This window comes from Corvus kubaryi, unplaced genomic scaffold (assembly GCF_017639235.1).
Source record: "Corvus kubaryi isolate FWS band 111438036 unplaced genomic scaffold, C.kubaryi_AGA036_p1.0 133, whole genome shotgun sequence".
NCBI lineage: Eukaryota > Metazoa > Chordata > Aves > Passeriformes > Corvidae > Corvus > Corvus kubaryi.
In genome coordinates this window covers 15,373,127-15,392,783 of record NW_024580667.1, presented here as the reverse complement: position 1 = coordinate 15,392,783, position 19,657 = coordinate 15,373,127, and the positions used below count along the sequence as shown (strand labels likewise).

The window sequence follows — 19,657 nt, the reverse complement described above, 5'->3', positions numbered from 1 at the left end:
TACCTGCTCTGCTGCCTCCCTGTCATCACAAGGAAACAGTTTCTTTCACCTGCTGGAATGTGGTCTGATGTCTGCTATGCAGAGGGGGACAATCTTGATCTCTGAGCTGTGCCCCTATTTGTACATCCCAGGAGCTGCAAGATGCCTTTGCTACCAAGACACAGTGCACACCATCAGGTCCTCCAGGTCATTCATAAGGATGTTACAGGTCTCAGGACAGACCCCTGCAGTTCTCCCTCCACTTGGTGCTGGTCTCTGGGTGGGCTGAAGCTCACTCAGAGCCTGAACATGCAACCAGCTTCTTACCTGTCTGGTTTAGTTGAGCTCCAGTCTTTTCGTTTTCCCAGCCATCTCTCTAAATATTGTGTAAATTTGTAATAGCAATTATAGTAGTGCTGCCTCCCCCACTTCTCTTTTTTTCCAAAAACAGACCCTGTACATTTCAAAGCAGAGAGAATGGGAGTGACGTAGTAACCTAAGATTTCCTCGAGGGTTTTCTATACTGTGGCTCCCAGGCTTGTCTTCCTCAAAACATGAACCATTAGTTGCCATAGAGTAAGTAGGATAATTAAGCTCTTTCTGGGAAGGCAGATCACTGTAATCACTCTAAGATCCTGCATTGCTCAGTTCAACTTTGGAGCTGTGATGGAGTTTAGCAGCTTTTATTTCCACAGTGTGTTCTTTTAAGCAGATATCACACAGGCTTTACTGAAGTGGTGCTTGGTTTTCGTTTTTTTGGTTATCTGCTGTTGGATTCCTGTGTTTTGTGTTGAGGAGATGGAGGAAACTGTGAAAGGCTCCAAGATGACATGAACTTACCCATCAGTTTGAGAGAAATGCTGTAATTTCTGGGTTTTGACAGTACAGACTTGTGTACTACTGGCACAGCGCTTTTGAAAAGATGAGGAAAGGATGGATTTGGTTCTGTTTCTTTAATGCCTCCTTTTCATGCTCTCATTTCACGATTTTCCTCATTTCTTGAGGAAATGACTGAATATAAAAACACTCTGGTTCCATTACAAGAAATAATGGCAGTAATTTGGTCAACTGTAGAAGTCAGAAAAAAATTTATTATGAAAACCAAGAGAAAGCCTAAATTTTGTACAGTGGTAAATGTTGAATAAGGGTTAGATTTATACAAGGCTAAATAATTTTGTCAACACATTAGCTATAAGGATAGATGTACTGCTCAGTTCAGGAGGACCAACCGGCAGCCTGTGAGCAAATTATGAAGGTAGAACTGAGCCTTTTACTGAAACATGTACCTGAAGAATGACAGATTATAGTAATAAATTGAAAAAGGGGAGGTTCAGACTGGATATGAGGAAAGAAAACTTTATCACAAGGATAATTAAGCAGTGAAGCAAGTTGCCCAGAGGCTGTGCAGTTTCCATTGTTCGATGTGTTCCATTGTTTGCTGTGTATTGTTAAACGCAATAAAGCCCTGAGGGGAAACCTGGTTTGACCTTACCTTGGCCAGCAGGTTGAACTACAGATATCCATATATCCCTTACAACCTGAATTACTCTCTAGGATAAGAGTCTTGTTTATGCAGGATTCATGGGGGCCTGGCTTTAAACTGCATTAACATTTGGCCTGGGTGAGTTCTGCAGTTTATGCCCTTTGAAGAGACCAGTTGTTCCACAGACTTTCGTCATCTTTTCCACCATGTTTAATAGATGCCATTTTTTACCAGCCTGGGTGTACCTGGGTTCTGATTTTTAACTTCGGGGTCAGAATTTGATTGTGCCTCTCCAAAGGGTAGTTCAGCTCAAACCCATTTGGTGCCAGAGACTAAAGCTCTGGTTGCTGGATTTATAGTCGCAAATTTACCAAAGAAGTCAGACCTATATGTGATTACTGGGCAGTGAAATGAAGCAGTGTAGGGTAGCCAGAGGATGACAGCAGTTTCATATTGGGCCTTTTCTGAAGATGTTGCAAGAAAAGCTCAGGATTTGGGGGCTTTGCTGTGTTTGAGAAGCTCACGTAGGAGGATGTGGTGCATGCACAGGAAATGGTGGTCCTCCCTCCCTGCTTTTAAAAAAAAAAGTTTGTTTTTACTCAAAAAAATACAGCATCTCTAGGTATCAGGGTCCAAGCCTCAAAGATAGGAGGCCCTGCAACATTCAGTAGATTCAAGCAGTATGTTCAAACAAGCAGTACAGCTAAGTACATGAGGAATTAATTGAACTGAGTGAATTTGTAGAAGTGAATTATGCTGAGACCTGTAGCTGCTCAATATTGACACTGATGTACTTTGATAGACTTTAAACTGTTATGTAATGGTTAGCCTCAGCCTATGATATATAGCAAAACCATCAGTCATTATTACAAGGGATAATTTCATGTTGAGTGCTATGGCAGTTCATTTGATTCTCAGGTGGTATCAGTTATTGTAAATTTAGAGTTCATCCTGTATGCTTTTGTTTCATTGGTTTTACACATCTCTTTCTCCATATTAACCGTGTCACAGGCTACATTTTCACTCCTTTTCCAGGCTTCCTTCATTGTTAATTTTAAGTACAGCCTTGTGCTCACTCGCTCCTGCCAGTCTTTCTGCATAATTTTCCCCCTTTTGTTATATTTCCCAGTGTCTAGAGATGTGAAAGTAGCAAGTTACTTAGGTAAGTTTGTTATCATTCAGAACAAAGAATTTGTTGAAAAGAGAAAACAAACTCCAGATGCCGTCATTGTCTGTGAAATTTGTAATTCTCAGGACTTTTATTGTAAAGTTATCATGGATCTTTTGTCATTATTACTATTGTTAATAACACATTCTTCCACTACCATCAGGCAGGCTTCCTCAGCTTTTTTTGTATCAAATTCTCATGCTACTTTTTATGTTGCAGGAGCCACTTCTTTATACCTGTTTTGTTTTGACACTTGTCTTGGTTCATATTCTAAAAGGAAATATTCTTTTGCACCTGATAATTTCATCTCAAAATTATATGCCTCTAAGATATGAAGCAAAACTTACCCACTTAGTGCACATGCTTAGTGAATTATAGTACTTCTGTCTTGATTTGAGGGAAGGATCCTGTACTTTGACATTTTTAAAATTTGTGTAAAACAGTTGTGTTTTATCTTGCAGAGCTGGAGGTTTATATATACAAGGAGTCAGGGTGGTGGGAAAAGTATGAGTTTGGGGAATTCCATAATTAGGACCCAGAATTAACCCTGCTTTGGTGAGGAGAGTTTACTGAAAGCTTTGGACTGAATTAGGGTTTCATTGTTTACACTGCCATCAGTCTGTGTCCTTATTCTGACTCTTTGCCGGCAACATCTTTACCCCACTGAGTTTTAAATACCCCCTGAACTGAGCAGTGTTGGGATCTGATCCACGATGAGACTGAAATTTTCTAAGGCAAGGAGGGCAGGACAGACTCTGTGGTTGGGGAGGTCACAGGTGACCAGCAGCACATTTTTTTGGCAGGGGGCTGAATGTGCAGGCAGTTACTAGTGAAATACATAGGTTTGCATATGCATGTGCTCTCACAAAACCAGACTGCTTTAAACTGAGGTGTAACCTGAGAAATTTTATCTTTCTCATAATGTGAAGCATTTCAGAACAGGGAATCAGATTTTTGCAATCTGGTTAAGGTCATGGTGTCATCTTCATGCTATAGTTTTGATTTTACTAGAACAGAGAATTTTGTTTGGCTTACGGGTGGACACATTTCCTTTGAACTGTGTAAAAGCTTACACGGTGTTTTTTAGTTAAAAGACTGCCAGCAGCCAGTTCACTTTTTTTTTTTTTTCTCTTTTGGTAGCTATGTGAATTGCGAATTGCTCTGAGGAAAATATAAATGAGTTTTGAATAAATTAGAACTATCATTCTGGCTTAAGGAAATAGAGAAACATAGCTCATAATTGTAAAGCATGTGCAGGTCACAGAAGAGCTTGTTCCTGATCATCAAGTGTTCTTGCACAATATAGATGCAAATGGCTCGTTGTATTCGTAAGTGATATGGAACTTCAGTTTAAAAACATTTCAAGAGTGAGAATACAGTTCATCTGATTATTGATATATTCCAACTCTACATCTTACAACTTAGTTCTTTTCTGAAAGCATGTTAATTCCATCTCTAGAAATTCTTGCTTTGTGGCAAAGGTTTTTTATGTTGTAACAGTTGTCTTACCTAGTGGCTTGATGATTCTGCATCCTCCACCAGATTCTTGACTGTCTGCCCTCCCCTTTTCAAAGGCAATCAGTCTGCCTGCTTTTGTTATTCATTTTGAGCTTTTCCATTTTTCTTGATGGGATGTGGTATAGCATAAAAAAAAAAGCTTTTAAATTACCACTGATAAGAAGCAAAATTACTGACTCTAAGAAAGGACTACTTCGTGGCCTTCCTGTGGGTTCTTCAAAGTGCATTCAGATACAGTTGGCATTGGCACAGACTTTCTGGTCAAACTAAAGCAGATGGCATGATTGCAGCTATCATGGAAATAGGCATGGTTGCATTGCCCCATTTAGTCTATGTAAATGCAGTTATATATACTTCTGACTGTGAAGGCAAATCACAATTCAGAGCGCTGGAACAAAATAATTACATAATTTGATGCTTGATTTTTATTATTTCTTCATTATTTGTGCTTGTGATGTTGGGATTTGTCACATTAATTGTTCTTGAAGCAGTAAGCATGTCTTTAATTGATGTTCTCAAAATGTATCCAAATATTTTGAAAATTGCCAAGCATTCTCTCCTTTATAGTCACTGGGTTTTATTTTTAAACTAACTAAAACTTAGAGTAAGTTTACTAAATATCTTACGCCTTTTTTAAAAAATTTTTCTCTTTCAAGACCTAAGATTGAATTTTTAGTATTCTGCAACAAGTTTGTAATTAAGAGGAAAGGTTATTTTTCCCCTCTTGCAGAAAGTAAATGCTTAATTTGGTTTTTGAATGCTTAATTCACAGGTCTAATGTGCTGAATTTGTAGTAGTAGGTCTCATTTGATGAAGCTTTCTGAGAACTATTTTATACATGGGCAAGGGCAATGACATGATGCTCCTAGGTGTGAGTCACAGCTCATTAAATGGATGCCTTGGAATCCTAGCTGGGCTATTAATTTTTCATGTATTTATACAGTATAAATGATTAATGTGTTCTCCTGCTCTAGAGTCTAAGATTTTGAAGTGGGGAATAGCAGATGACACAGCATACTTTCAGCTGTGAAAATATTTCCCGGGGGAGCACTGAAACCTGAAAAAAGAGAAGCAGACTAAACGAAGAGTTAAATTAAAGAAAATGCTTTAGGTTCCTGTCATTGAAAACAGATAACAAATGTTGTAACTTGCCATGAACATTATATTGTTACCTACAGATCTAGGAAAACCTAGGTACTTAATGTTGTGTCAGATAAGATAATTCAAAAAGTATCTTAAATAAAGTATAGGTGGGGTTATTTAGTTAGTCTTTGCATTCAAATGAGTTTCAATGAGAATTTATGCAGCTGGTACCAGAGGAGTTACTTTACCAGTAATTCCCTGCTGGGAGTTATTTTAGCAGGAGTTCTTTGCTCCCATTGCCTTTGTGCTGTGAGATCTCTGCCAGTTGAGATGGTGCAGGGAAGCAGCAGGAAGAGCAGTGTCTGATAGAATCTCGCTCCACTTGCAGGCTTCTGAGGCATGGACCATGAAATACACACGTGTACAGGGTCAGAAGCCAAAGGCTGCAAATAAAAGAGATAGCAAGGACTTAGAATGTGCTAGGGGATGGGCTGTGCTCTTGGGACATTCATTTTCCACTGCTGATGGCAGCTGAAAGTCCTGCAGTTTGGAGGTATGTGAAGTCTATCACTAATGCAAAGGCACAAACTTGTTTGTTTCACAAAGCCATTGCAGTAAAGTTCCTTTCACTTGCTTAGTCCTTCACTATTGTTTCAGATGTTTATTTTTTACAAACTCACCGTGGATTTTTACAAGTTGTGAGCCCCCTCTCAACTATCCCTCCTGTAGAAAACTTATTACATGATACATGCTGAAAGACATTAGATAATACCAGGCCTGAAAATTATTCTTGCACTTTATTGGAAACTGCATCAGCTCCTGATTTGAGAGAGGTTTTCTGCTAACACCAATTTATTTGGCTGCATTGTTTCTGTGGGAGGTGAGTGCTCTGCTGTTATGTTTGCTTGTAGAACACTTTTACTCTTCCAGATTTTTTCGGTTCTAACATGATAAAATACAGAAACTTGTTTAAAAAATTAGAAACTATCATGCACTTAGAAAATACTGGTCTCCTGACTTTCTTATTAGAGGTTCTCTTGAGATGCTTCTCAACACTACAGAAAACTAGAGTTTCCTCAGCCATGTGCTTCTGGAGTGCTGCCTTGGGGAGTGGAGCCTCTTCAAAGCTGTTGGAGCCAAGTGGGAAACTCAGTAGTGTGTTTCCTCTGAAAACTGAATTATATTGATAGTGTAAGAGGTTTGCAACCTTGCTTTCTCTCATCAAGGCTTTCTTCCTTTTGAGGGGCTCTCGGGAAATGCATCTTCCTTTCTGTCCTGTTTAGTAGTAATTCCTCTTCTGCTTCTGTCTTCAGTGCACTTTCTGGGAGTCCCTGAATTGAAACTGTAGCATAGAGTAGTTTCATAAACACACATGGGCACAATTTGTCTTATACTACTTTTGTACAAAATACGTCTACTCTAAATATGTACCAAATATGTATGTTACTTATATTTCATAGGACTGAACTTCAGAATCACAGGATGGTTGAGGCTGGAAGGGACCTCTGGAGGTCACCTTGTCTAATCCTTTTCTCAAGAAGGGCTACCTAGAGCTGGTGGCCCAGGACTGTGTCCAGTTGGGTTTTGAGGATCTCCAATGATGCAGGCTCCATCACATCTCCATGTGAATGAAATCTAATTTGCCCTTTTAGGGTATTTCAGTACTAATGAAGTATTTGGGATGCATCTAGATCAGTAAATGTTTTCTTTGATATTTGCAGTAAATCCCAAATACGATCTGTTGTAAGGCTGCCGTGATGTGTTATACATAGAAGACATGGGGACTCACTGAGTATGAGCTGCTGAACTGTGTTTCGTGGCTGTGTCAGGGGGTTTGTTGGATGGGAAGGGTGACATGATGATGGGCTGTGGGAAGGGCTCAGCACCTGTGGGGGAGGCTGTGAGGGAGGTGAGTAAGCTGTGTAAAGGAAATGCAGGCCTCTCCCCATCTCTGGGACTGCATTATTCTACTCCTGTCCCCAGTCCCCCTTTCTCAGGACCTGCAGGTGTCCTGTCTTCCAGTGTCCACCCCCTGACCTATGTAGATGTGGCCCATGGATGCCATTCCAGGGGCTAGACATGGGCTTGGGGCAGCCCTTGAGTAGCTCTGCTCCTACCCACAGGGTACCATACTGCTGGTAGCTGCTCATTGTGTGGGGTGATGTGGGAGAGTACAGCCCACAGACCTGGAAAGCTTCCAAGTAGATTTTATCCTCCTTTTCCTTTCTTTCCTGATCCTTTCCAGATTTGTGGTCTTAAGCCATAGAAAGAAGTTGGAGAATAACTTGGGTTTTGCTTAGCTTAAGTAAGGCCCTCAGGAGAAAATACAGATGAAGATGCCTTGGTGTGGTACACAGGTTTGTTTTGTCTTCTGGAAATGGAGAGGTGGGGAGCTGTTACAAGATGCTGCTCCTGACTGGCACAGAAAGCTTTCGGGGCATCTTGCCACTTAATTTCTCCATGCTGCAATCTTCCCACCTATGAAGCAGGTGTAAACAAATTTGCACTAGCAACTGTTTTGTGAGGTTGAGTATTTTGAGGTTGCGAAGCTGTTTTGGTATCCTCAAAGTGAAATCACTGTATAAAGGGCAAATAAATAATTATAATTTGACCACTTCATTTTTCAAGACAACTTAGTTCTAAGCTAAGTAAACTTCAAAGCTGACATGTCATTAGGAAATAGAAGATGACTGAAAGCTAAGGAGTTTATTGAGCCAAACTGTGATTAATTAACTTAATTAGTATGAAGTAATGGCAAAATATTGCCACATTTGTAATTACTTCTTTAAAAACATGAACAATTACAAAATTGATGTTAAAAGTAGGATTTTTACCAAAGAATCTCTTTTCATGATTTACATTTCTTTACAGGAAAATAACTAGTGCCCCAGAATGTGATTAAAAATGTATTATTATTAATGCCTAAAATACCACAAGATTAAATTGAGTAAAAATTCTAGTGTGGGGGTTTTATTTTCTCATATTTATATAAGTTAATTTTACAAATAGAATAAAAATACAGGTTTACTAGTCATGCATATTAAAATTATTTCTCCAATGAGAAATTTGGCTTTTTTGAGGATTCTTTGAGATGTAGGCACCAACTTAGCAATCAGATGTTGCCTCAGTGATAAGCAGGTGTATATTGACTGAATGTTTTGCTGGGGCTGGCTACAGTAGAAAATGAAATAATGAGTAAATGAATAAAGAAGGTGCAAAGAATAAAATTATTACCATTTTTACAAAGTTTAAATTTTTGCAAAATTATTCCAGTGGAAGCTAAGGAGCCATCTTTTCCTGGCAATACAAAATTTCCCACTGACCTTTGAATTTGATTATCAAGATACAAGATTAGCCTGATTGAGACAGGTGATTAAGTCTCCAATTTCATTTCAGATGGGAAAAAAAACCAAACCGCTGTGCAGCAGAGCCTAAGGTACCATCCTCTGGTGCTCTGTGCGTGGTCATTGTTTTTTCAATCAGCTTTTTAGCTGCAGTGTGTTCCCTGCTTCTTCTTCAATGTGCTGGAGGAAAGCTGGTTATGCTGTGTGAGAGGAATGTAGCAGCTTTCAGCTGGGGGTTCATTAACAGGGTTTTTTTTTTCAGTTGCAACATGAGCAAATACAAATTTCTGGTACAAGTTACTAGTAAGGATAGCAGTCAGATGCAGGCTACCGTATATATTCTTTTCTGTCTGTGCAAGAATGAGAAGCAAGGTGTTGATATCAGCATGTCAACTTAATATTCATGGCGGATAAGTGTGTAGAACCTGCAAAAACTGGGTTCTATGCACAGAATCGCTGTCTGATTATATTACTGGAGATGTCATTTTATGGTACTGCTTAACAGGAGTTTTCATAGAGATGGCTACATCTGCAAAAGAGAAGGAAAATGCTAAGAGTCAGTGAGATTTTATTGATTGCTTATGTGCAGAGGTAGTATTGAATGCTATATGATTGTCCAATTTAAGGACTAAATGGATAGTTCCAAGTATAAATTAGGTGGTACACACGTCAAGAAAATAAATGTTAATCTCTCACTGTAGATGAGCTTTAAACAGCCTCTGCTCTTCTGAATATTTGCACATTATATCTTAGTGCTAGACAAATGCATTTGCTATTTCTCCATTATTATGTGATTGTACAGAAGGCTGTCTGGGCTTTATAGCATCTGACTCCTCCCAGCTGTCTTTGGATTAGTTCTGTCACTTCTGTCATATGTTACCTGAGTAGAGGATTCTCCAGTATTGTAGTCTCTCAGGACTATTTCTTGTTGCCCTCTCCCAGTATTCCCTGCAGATGATAGAGATGCTGTACCTGTAGGAGGGGTTTAGGGTTATTTTTCCTCTGACAGCTTTTGCTGTAATAATGCTGTATTTATACTTCATGATGATCACAGTCAGAGCATCAGTGTTAGAGTGCCCATCTCTGTGTGGCAGATAATTCCCAGAGCTAATTAAACCTCATGAAACATGTTTTTCAAGCCCAGCAAAGCTGCTACAATTGAAGATGGAATTGCTTCAGCTGAGTGACACAGCTGAAACTTGTGAAGCATCCAGCATCTGTGAGCACTCTGTCTTTTGTGGTTTGGGAGCAGATTCATTCCTGTTTTTCAAGAAAGGGGCTGTAAGAAAGCAGTATGCGTTTGGTGAATTATATGTATTCTCTGAAGTGCTGGGGTGGCAGTGGTTGATGAGAAAGACTATTCAAGTGTTGATCAGAGTCAATGCCTGAAATCTTCCAGTGGTTTGAAGGTCCAAAAGTTCTTGTCCCATTCAACTCCTGTAGCTTTCCTTTTCAAAACAAGTCAGTTTGAGTGTAAATGTTAAGGCTTTCGTACTCATGGTGACATCCTTTTGAAGCATCAACGAGATTTGTATAACCTCTGCTAGATATTTAACGTTGATTTTGCAGAGTACACAGGTAACTATCAGCATATAGGGAGTTGATAATACTTGCAGACTAATTGCTTAAAAATGGATTCACATCATCCGTGAAAAACACTAATAATTCATTTAGCCGAAAGCTCAATGCACATGATCCTTCAAAACTGTCTAATGACTCAAGGCCTTCTTTGAATTTTAACTGTTTTTTCTTAACCAGACAAGGATCTTAGATAATATGCTCATCTTGCATAACTGCTTTATTGCAAGAGAAGTATTCCTGAAGGATGTTCTTTCCTTTTGTTACTTCAGCTTTCAGTGTAATCCTATTTCTGCCTCTATATTGAAAATATTATAGAGGACTCTTTTCTTATGACATTGACAAGACATGACTTTGTTTGGCCTAGAGAAAAAGCCTTATTTGCTTATCTGAAAAGGTAATACTAATTGCAGATGCTAATGTATTCTTCCCTCCTACATTCTTGTATTCAGTCAAAACTGAATATATTTTCAGATGAGACCTACAGAATCTGCTGTTCTTAATTTCAGACCACAAAAACCAATGCTCTGCAGCCTCAGTCCATCTCGCTAGGGAGCTTCTCTTCACGAATATACTTTATTCTGCTCTCTGAGCAGGAAGGTTGAAGAGCACTTTGAGAACTCTTAGCAGTGGTTTTGATTCCTGTCTGTTTTGCTGTGAGGTAGCAGTAACTTTCATATTTGAACTACAAGGTTCATGAGTTGCTAATGTGAAACAAAATAAAGAGCCACATGCTCATGATGAGTTTTAACCCTGCAAGTCTAGTCTTTGTAGAATCCCTTTGGTGAGTGGAGAGGATGTGGTAGCTCCTCTAGCAATAAAAAAAAGAAGTGTTCCGCCTTCCTCTGGAAGAAACTTCAGTCTGTCCATTGAGAGCAGAAAAAACATCATGAGATTGCAGTCTTAAGGCTACTGCTTTTTAAGGCTAGTTTCCCAAAGAATTGCTTAATAGTTAAAACAGATGTAAGAGAATACTTTTAATAGCTCATGGTCAAATCAATGTGCTGAATGTATACCTGCATGCTGATTGTTGTATTGTAAATGCAACATACTTCATCCAGAAGAAATTTCTTGTATTAAACAACCATATTACTACAACTTAGAAAAATATAACACATGAACAGCCAGCCTACCTTTTCTTACACAGGCTTTAACTAAGATTAAACAAAAGTTATCACGGTAGAATAGGTTTCATCAAAAGCAAAAAATAGCATTAATTTTTTTTTGGTTCTCTAAAATATCCTCATAATAGAATGACCAGTTGTCATCTGAGGAATTTATATTCAAAACTCCTCTATTACCAGAAGAACGTGGGAATCTATACTGTAAAAATTTCTGATGCTTTATTGCTCTTTATTAAAAAAAAAAAAAAAGTATGGTATTTTAAGGTGTGTTGAATTATTCATGTAGTCATATTAAACAATGAAGACTGTTGGCTTTTCATCATACAATTTTGATAATTACTGTTGGTTTATTTTCTCTAAAAAAAAAGCAGTGTCTTTGGAGCCCAGAGCTATATTTTCTATATTTTTTTTTCCTTCAGTTGCTGTCCTATATAAAATCCCGTATCATTGCCAATGTATTCCAGGTTCTGCACCTCAAGTGAAAAAGAAGCTGAGTTTTCTGTGTATTGCAAGGGGATTTTATATAGCATTTCATTAATAAGGAAAGAGTGTATAATGACACATTGCATTAATTTGGCATAATTGCATTCCTCAGTGGTGATGCACCTGGAGATCATCTAGAACACCCATTAAAGAAAATTTCATAACTCTAGAAATAAGGAAGTTGTTGCTTTTGCTAGAACTTACATTAGAACCAGAAAAAAAGTTAAGCTGTCCCAAAATAAATTAGATCTTTTTGATAAAAGACAATAACATCAAACAAGTATGTGAAGTGAAAGCTTCCTAGGGAAAAATACTTTCCTTCATATTCTTTTAACTGTAGGTGTTTGAAAGGCCTGAACTTCTTGAAGCAGTCTTCCCATGATGAATTAGTTGGCAGTATAGAAATGTAGCCTTATTAAACAGTATATAGCATTGAGGTTTTTTATATTTTAGCATGAAAATAGTAATGTACATATAGTAGAGAAGTTTATTTATTCGCATGAGTAAGTTTCTTCTGGATTGTGAATGCATTGTGCCATTGATGAAGAGACATATGAATTTGCACTGTATAGGTCAGTTTGTTTTGGGCTGATATTTTTCCCTTGTCTCACTGTAATCCCATTATCTCAATTTTTTTTCTCCCACAGACAATGGAAAACTGAGTGAGTATAGTATTGTAAATAAGCATTCTTCATAAGAACTTGATTTTAATGCCATTTTTGTAAGATGGTGGACAGAAGCCAAGAAAGTATTTTATTTCTTCCCTTTCCATAAAATCTGATGTGTTACAATTTAGTCTCCCAACTGAAGTAACAGCCTAAGTTGTGGGTGTTGTGCAGTACATATCTGATCTCTCTTCTCTTTGCTGCTCTGACCTGGATAATGAACACGTTATTCTTCATCCCCATAAGTACCAAATATGCCAGGAATTAATGCCTAGCAGTAAGTACCCATATTTCATTCAAGGCTTAGTGTGCCAGCTTTCAAACTCAGAGATGCCAGATGTCTTAATAATTGGGGGTCTTGTTGTTGTTTTTCTGATGGCAGAGTTAAAGATGGAAAGGAAGTATGATGGGTTTGTCTGTGCTGCTCTTGATCAGTGCAGCAGTTCATTCAATAAACAGTGTCTAGACATGAGACTGTCCTTTTATTTGGGCTTTGTATTACTTTTTTAATTTAGAATACTTAGCATGAAATGATAGTATTTTGATTGGAATGTTTTTTGACTGATTTCAGGGTAAAAGATAATGTAGGGCATATTTGATTAAAGAACATTTTTGATAAAAATGAAGTGTAAAAATGCTTGAGACTCAGCTAAAGGATGTTGCATTGTCCTGACACAGTGCTTGGTTTATTTTTGTGGCCATTATATTGCTTTGTTCAAATATAGTGAAAAATAGCGAAGATAGGTGCAGGCGGAGGTATGAGGTCTATTATATGATCATCTGAATTTTTACAGTAATATTAGAGCAGAAGGGATAACTAGTGTAAGAACATTATGAAAGCTTTCCAATGAATTGACAAATGTTGTTTTTGCAAAAAATAAGAGTAAACTTACAGTTTTTATCCAGATGCACTAGTGCTGTCAATACCATCTTTCTTGAAAATATTTACTATACTTAGAATGTAAAACAACATTATAAAAAGTGACTGGAAATCCACAAGCTCGTATTTTTCTGTGTAATGGGTAGTGTTTATGTATTGACATTAAGGGCTTCATTATGCTGTATAATAAAATTCAAAGTTACTTGGCTTCCAGCTGGTTTGCTTTGTACAAGGTAGAGTTTAATCCTGTGGGTTTGTCTGATTTCTAGGCAGAAAGTAATTTAAAAAAATTTGGGCTTGCATGGCAGATCTGAAGAGTTTGAAAAAAATCTGACATGAATGTTTGGATGATCATTTTCTGGTGGCATGAGAAGGGCATGGGCAAGGTCTCTTCTGTCCTTCAAAACAAGCAGACTGTTGGTAGCCCTTGGATTAAGTTTGGCAATGTGGGAACAAGCAATCATGCGATTCTTCAGTGCAGCCTCTAAAATTTTGTTACATATTATATGGAGAGGAAAATCGTTAGTCCATGAGTATGGTGTTTATATTTGAAGCCATTCTATAACTCTGTGCCTAGAAGGAGGAAGAATCTGAACTCAAAATGTCTGTAGCATTACTCAGCAAGAGTTATGATATATAAATAGTTTGAGATTTGAAAGTTCACTGAATGAGGATTTTCTTCCTCTTCCGCCATCGTATCCTGTCTACATTTTCCCTGTCTAAGGGTTTTGCTTAGCAAAGATTAGTCAAGCCTATTTCTTTTTGGCAGCATAGTGGAACTTCAATTTGTCTTCCATTTTTCTCCTTCATTCCCTTTTGACTGGTCCATACTCTAATTGGGAAATAATCATTCTGCCTACTATTCAATGTTTTTTTCATGCTTCCCCTGGAGCCAACTACTAATTCTGGGATCCGAACAATTTTTCAGATGTGCAGTTGTTAAATTCTATCTCAGATTAGTTCTAAAGCAAAGACTGGCCTACTTTACATAGATCCATGCTGCCCTACCTTAAGAATCATCTTATCTACTTTTTGTTTAAGCTGTCATGAATCACCTGGTAAGGTTTGTGAACTATTTCAGTCTTTCAGTTTGACTTCTCATGCAGTTAAAAAATTTGCACTCATTGATTTCTTCACAGAGCCTGTATTTTCTGTTTTACCTATTTTTTTTTTAATGACTTACAGGTTTGATTTTATGTCTTGAGTTAATTCCCTAATTACATGTTTTATATTGATAAAATGTGTCCCCCATTTTTCATATTAATTCATCTAGTGATCCCATCCAGCCACTGACCCTCATTGCACTGTTTTCTCAGTAGGTAGAGGTCTGACATAAGAAGTTTCTTTAGGAATGCATTTTTACTTTAAATTAAAAAAGACGGGGTGAGGGGGAAGCTATGGGCCCTGCTACTTCTTTATCCCTTCTTAAATCTATCTCCTTTTGGTTTTCATTTTAAATGTAAGAAGGTGTCTGGCAGGATGCAAAATAATTAGGTGCTTTAGAATTTTTGTAGTTCTTGTAAGTGATTATTTCATTATCATTTATTTATTTTATCTGAGATGCATTTATCTGCTGAAGGTCACGACACCTGCCACCCTAAACTCCTATGGAGGGTGTTGTGGATGCATTAGAAGTCAAATTATTTTGTAATGTGGAGGGAGTTTATAATTTCTCTCCCACTGTCTAACTTTCATTTCTATCAGTGATGCCACTATAACAAGTTTAGGTCCAGCTAAACCAAATAAATCCTGCTGTCTGATAAAAAGTGAAATGAGGAATGTGGTGCCTGAAGGAATATTTCAGCTTGTCATTCCTTTCCAAGGAAAAATGTCTCCTTGCTTTACTACTACTCCAAGGAAAGAGAAGATTACAGAATGCCCAAGATTAATATCTTTTCTGGTGCATCATTCAACCGTTTCCCTTAACATAGGAATGAAAAATTTGTTGATGGAATTTCATGCTTGCACTGCTTTTTTTTTTTCTGTGCAGCATCTCTTCATGACTTCATGCAGCTCAGGGCAGCACCTAAATATGGGGCTGCAGGCTGGTGGCAGGGGAGAAGTGATGTGTTTTAGGTGTGCTTTAGGTGTCGTTTCTGAATAAAAGAAGAGTTTTGGAAGAGGAGGTTTTCAAAATCTCAATTAGAAAAATATGTATCTGTTTACAGAAAAATGAAGATTCTTCAAAGTGCTTTTATATTAAAGCAGCTGCCTTTTGTAAGTAATCAATACAGAATTGACTCAGGGGTTTCAATCCTGTACCTTTTTGAAAAGTAATACAGTGATGTTACTTATTTGATATTGTGTGGTACTGTTAAAATTGGACTTCTGATCTTCTACCCAGAAAACTGAAGGATAAAAGCACCAAAAGACATATCTGGAAGTATAAATGTTTCATCCAGTATGAGACAAATTATCCTTATCTTAAGGTAAACTATCTGAGAGAAAATTACAAATGCAACACTGTAGTTCAGTGCCCTTGTATTTGTGGAAACATCTCAGTGGGCAGTCAGGGAAGAATAGGTCTGTGCACCATGGGAGGTGTTTGAGGTGGTTTTATTTGTGTGCGTGCGTTCCTTTGTTTTAATGCAGCATCAAAACCTTTACATCCAGTTATTTACCTTCCACCCCTAGACAGTACTTGTCCAGGCCGTGCCCTGTCCCTGTTGTGATCCCTACACCTCTCATGGACCAGAGACCACCATGTGACCACCATGAAGGCGGGTCACCCTTGGTGCCTCTCTGCTGTCACCAAGCCTTTCTTGGCTAGATGTAAATGATGTTCTTCAGGTTCAGAGACCTTTCAGAACCACATGAGTAGAAATCTCAAAAATATGACTGTCTGAGTTCAAGAAGCATTTGGACAACACTCTCAGGCACATTGTGTGAATCTTGGGGTGTCCTGCAGAGGGCCACTGAGTTGGACTCAATGTTCCTGATGGATCCCTTATTGCCAAGTAAAATTAAAACCTGGTTAATTAATGTGTCCTTATAGAGTACACAAATTCAGGGTATTAATAATGTTAACCCTGAAAGAATGACACTTAGTAACAATGGAAATAAATGATAAAATAATCTTTCTTGATACTTTTAAAATCGGTAGTTTCAGGCTTTTAATTGAGTTTCCTCTGACCCCAGCTGTGACTCTTGATCCCACAGTGTGGGGCTTGCTTGCATCCATGCTCCAGGGACAGTCAGGGGTAACTCATGTCAGGGGACTGCTTCGCTGGTCAGGTTCTCGCCTGACAGCTCTTCACCTGGTCAATCAGCCCCTGCTCCCAAGATTTTGTTGTGTTTGGGAGTGAAATTATAACCCTTACGATTATGTCATGAAAAATGAACCTGGGCATCCCACAGTCATGAGGACTCAAACTACTAACACACATTTTCATAACAGGGACTCTTACTGAACTTAGGTTTTCCAGATTTTGGAATAGTTTCATTGGACTTTGCTTTACATCCCTTCCTATATAAACGGAGGAATAGATGATACAGCTGTGTATCCCCCTACCTCCTTCTTTCTCTCTAATTCACTTTGGTTCAATGATTTTAAATTAATTATATCATCCAAGTTGGTGCTAGGAAGCAGGGAGACATTTTTAATGTGTTGGATTCAATGAAGGTACAAATTGGATATTTTTCTGGCAGAAGCTGTTTTCCTGCTTTTTCATGTGCTGATAGAGGATTTAGTTTCTCTCCTCTGCCCAGTGCTTTCAGGTAAATGAATTAAAAACATTTTAACTGGGTTAGCCTTGGTAGGAGCAATGTGCATTCTGAGAGGTATCTTAATAGCTGGTAATATTAAATTTCATTCTTATATGGGGTGAAATGTGACCCAGTGATACAGCCAATGGCATACTTAGGGTGAGCACTGGGATTTCACTCCACTGACCTTTTTGGGACTCAAGCTGGTTATTATGTTCCCCAAGCAGTGTCTTTACATTCCGGGCATTTTCTTTGCTTATGCATCTCACATGTTTACTTAAAAGGTAAAGAAAAGCTACAGACTCAATGTGTTATAATAAAAAGTGAGGACAATTATCCTTGTTATCTGCCTACCTTGCAATCATTTTTGCCCTGCTTTGTTTGTTTCTCATCTACAGATTAAACTGATGTCCTATTTGTGCTTCCTAGACAAGTACTGAGACTAAATAAGCAGTAACCTTTTCCAGCTGAACGTAACCTAGGAGGTGAGAGGAGTGTGGTGGAGAAGGATAACAAAAGGTGTCCATGGGATACTCCTCAAGGAAGCAGAGTGTTATGAAATGAATGCATGCCTAGTTCCTGCTATATGAGAATGGTTCCAGCTGTGTGAGGAGTCAGTAGTACAGATTGAGTCAAATATGATTAGCATGGCAAAAGGGGAGAAATTGGCTTAAATAAAACCAACTGAGAACATTATGAAAGAAGCCAAGATTGCAGTAGGAAAAAGAGTTTCATAAAGAACATAAACAGAACAAGACTGTGCCTCCAGGCATGTGCTTGTATTTACTGGAAGTGTTTAGCTCCAGTGCCTTGGGCAGTGCTAGGGGAAGAGTTGTGCCTTGGAACGAATCTGCCTTTTCCCTGCTCATTGCCCTTTTCGTCTCGAGGGAAGGGGCTGCACTTCCCCACAGAGAGGAGTGGTGCCGAGTTTGCTCCCTGGCTCGATGCTTCTGCTCCCTGCTCCCAGCTCCCAAAGCTGGCTGTAGCGAGGAGGGAAGGAGCCCGGAGCTCGCCAGCTCTTCAGAGCTCATGGTAGTCAAGCTACAGGGTGAAGGAGGGAGAGGGAAGGTGGGTGCAAGAGCCAAGAAATATATTCACGGATCATTGTGTTATGCATCTGTGCAACTGCAAATTGTTTTGTGCACTGAGTGAGTAAGAAAAGACGTAAGGGCAAGGGAAATTTGGTGTCAGACTAAGTTTGTATTGTTCGAATGGAGAAAATGTTTTATGTTTTATGACTCCATGTGCAGCAAGGCACATGAAGTAAATATGCCAGTAAATTGAGGAGCACTTTCCTCCTCAAAAGAGAGTAAATATTAATGAAGATACAGGTGGTGTGCACACAGATGCACACACAGAAGAAAATACAAGAGGAAGTAGAGCAGTTATAAAAAGCGAACTCTGGAAGAGTTTGATGGCTGCCTTCCCAGAGGTTTTTGGTGGGGGGAAGGTGGAGGAAAATGCAACGGCAGCAACAACAAAAGAAAATCATTTCAGGGTTTTATAAACTCCTGAGGAACTGGGAGACGAGACTGAAAGGAAGTGAGCAGCATCCTCTTCTTAACAGATAAAAGGGAATGTGCTGTAAAAAGCAATATTAAAGTTTGATCTCCTTGCTGGTGACATTTTTGTGATTGATTTAGGGCAGTCCCTATGCACAAGCTGTAACAGGTCGTGCTAGGTCTAACTGCAGCATCTTGCCACAACTCTAGAGAGGCAGGCCCTGAGGACTGGCAGCAAGGGAACAGTTTTTGCTGTGGTAAAGACAGCTCAGAACTTAGTAATGGGGCTCAGGGCTAGGTGTCAAGGACAGAAACTATTTCATGCTTATAGCCAAATGCCTAAGGCACGAGCCTTTAACAGAAGGTGGTACCACAGAAACCAGAGCTGTGTGGGAGACATTTTAATTTAATTTAAACCCAATGCTGCCAAACACAAACCCATGTTTGGCTTTTGTGTGGATGAAAGTTCTTGATACTAAAGTGAAGCTCCTTCAGAGCAAGGCTGAAGCTTCCCGCTGTGCCTCACTCCACTTCTTTCCCACCCTCAGATAGGGCTCAACCCATGCATCACATGTTTCTTGTCACCTTGTAGGGCTCATAGCAGAGGAGCCTTTGCTTATCCCGTTGAAGGAGAAGGGGAGAGGCTTGAAGGACTGTCCTGGCTTGCTCTCCCTGGAGGCAGGCTTTTGGGAGCCTCAGAAGGATGTAGCCAAAGGAAGGCTATCTCCAGCTGTGCTGTGTTTCATGGCAGGCACTGGCCAGGGCACAGAGAAATGACAGCAGAGAAACTGGGCAGCTTTGCAGCCATTCCAAACCACCAGGAAAAAGTGTCTTCTGAGGACTGAGTTACTTCTTAGAGATGTGATTGCAAAGGCTGCCTCTTTCAAAAGGGTGGTGTTTTTTGTCTCCTTCACCCTTTGAACCAGCATTTCCTCTTTATGTGACAATGGGGTGCAGGAATAACAAAAATAAACAGAGCCCAACTACAAAATGATGCTTCTACTTAAAGTCCTTAACAAAGGATTCTCATGTTACTTATATTTTAGCTATTTACTTGTATACTCATTACAAAATATATCTTTTAGAAATCCTTTGGCATTACCAGTGAGATTGACTTGCATAAGATATAAAAAAATTATGTCTGG

At 38.9% G+C, this 19,657-nt stretch overlaps 1 protein-coding gene across 5 annotated transcripts in view; it reads left to right on the top strand.

Moving 5' to 3' along the window:
- Positions 1-19,657, top strand: part of FRMPD4 (FERM and PDZ domain containing 4) — a 341,898-nt gene that overhangs the window by 188,655 nt on the left and 133,586 nt on the right. The gene's annotated exons all lie outside the window — the stretch shown is intronic.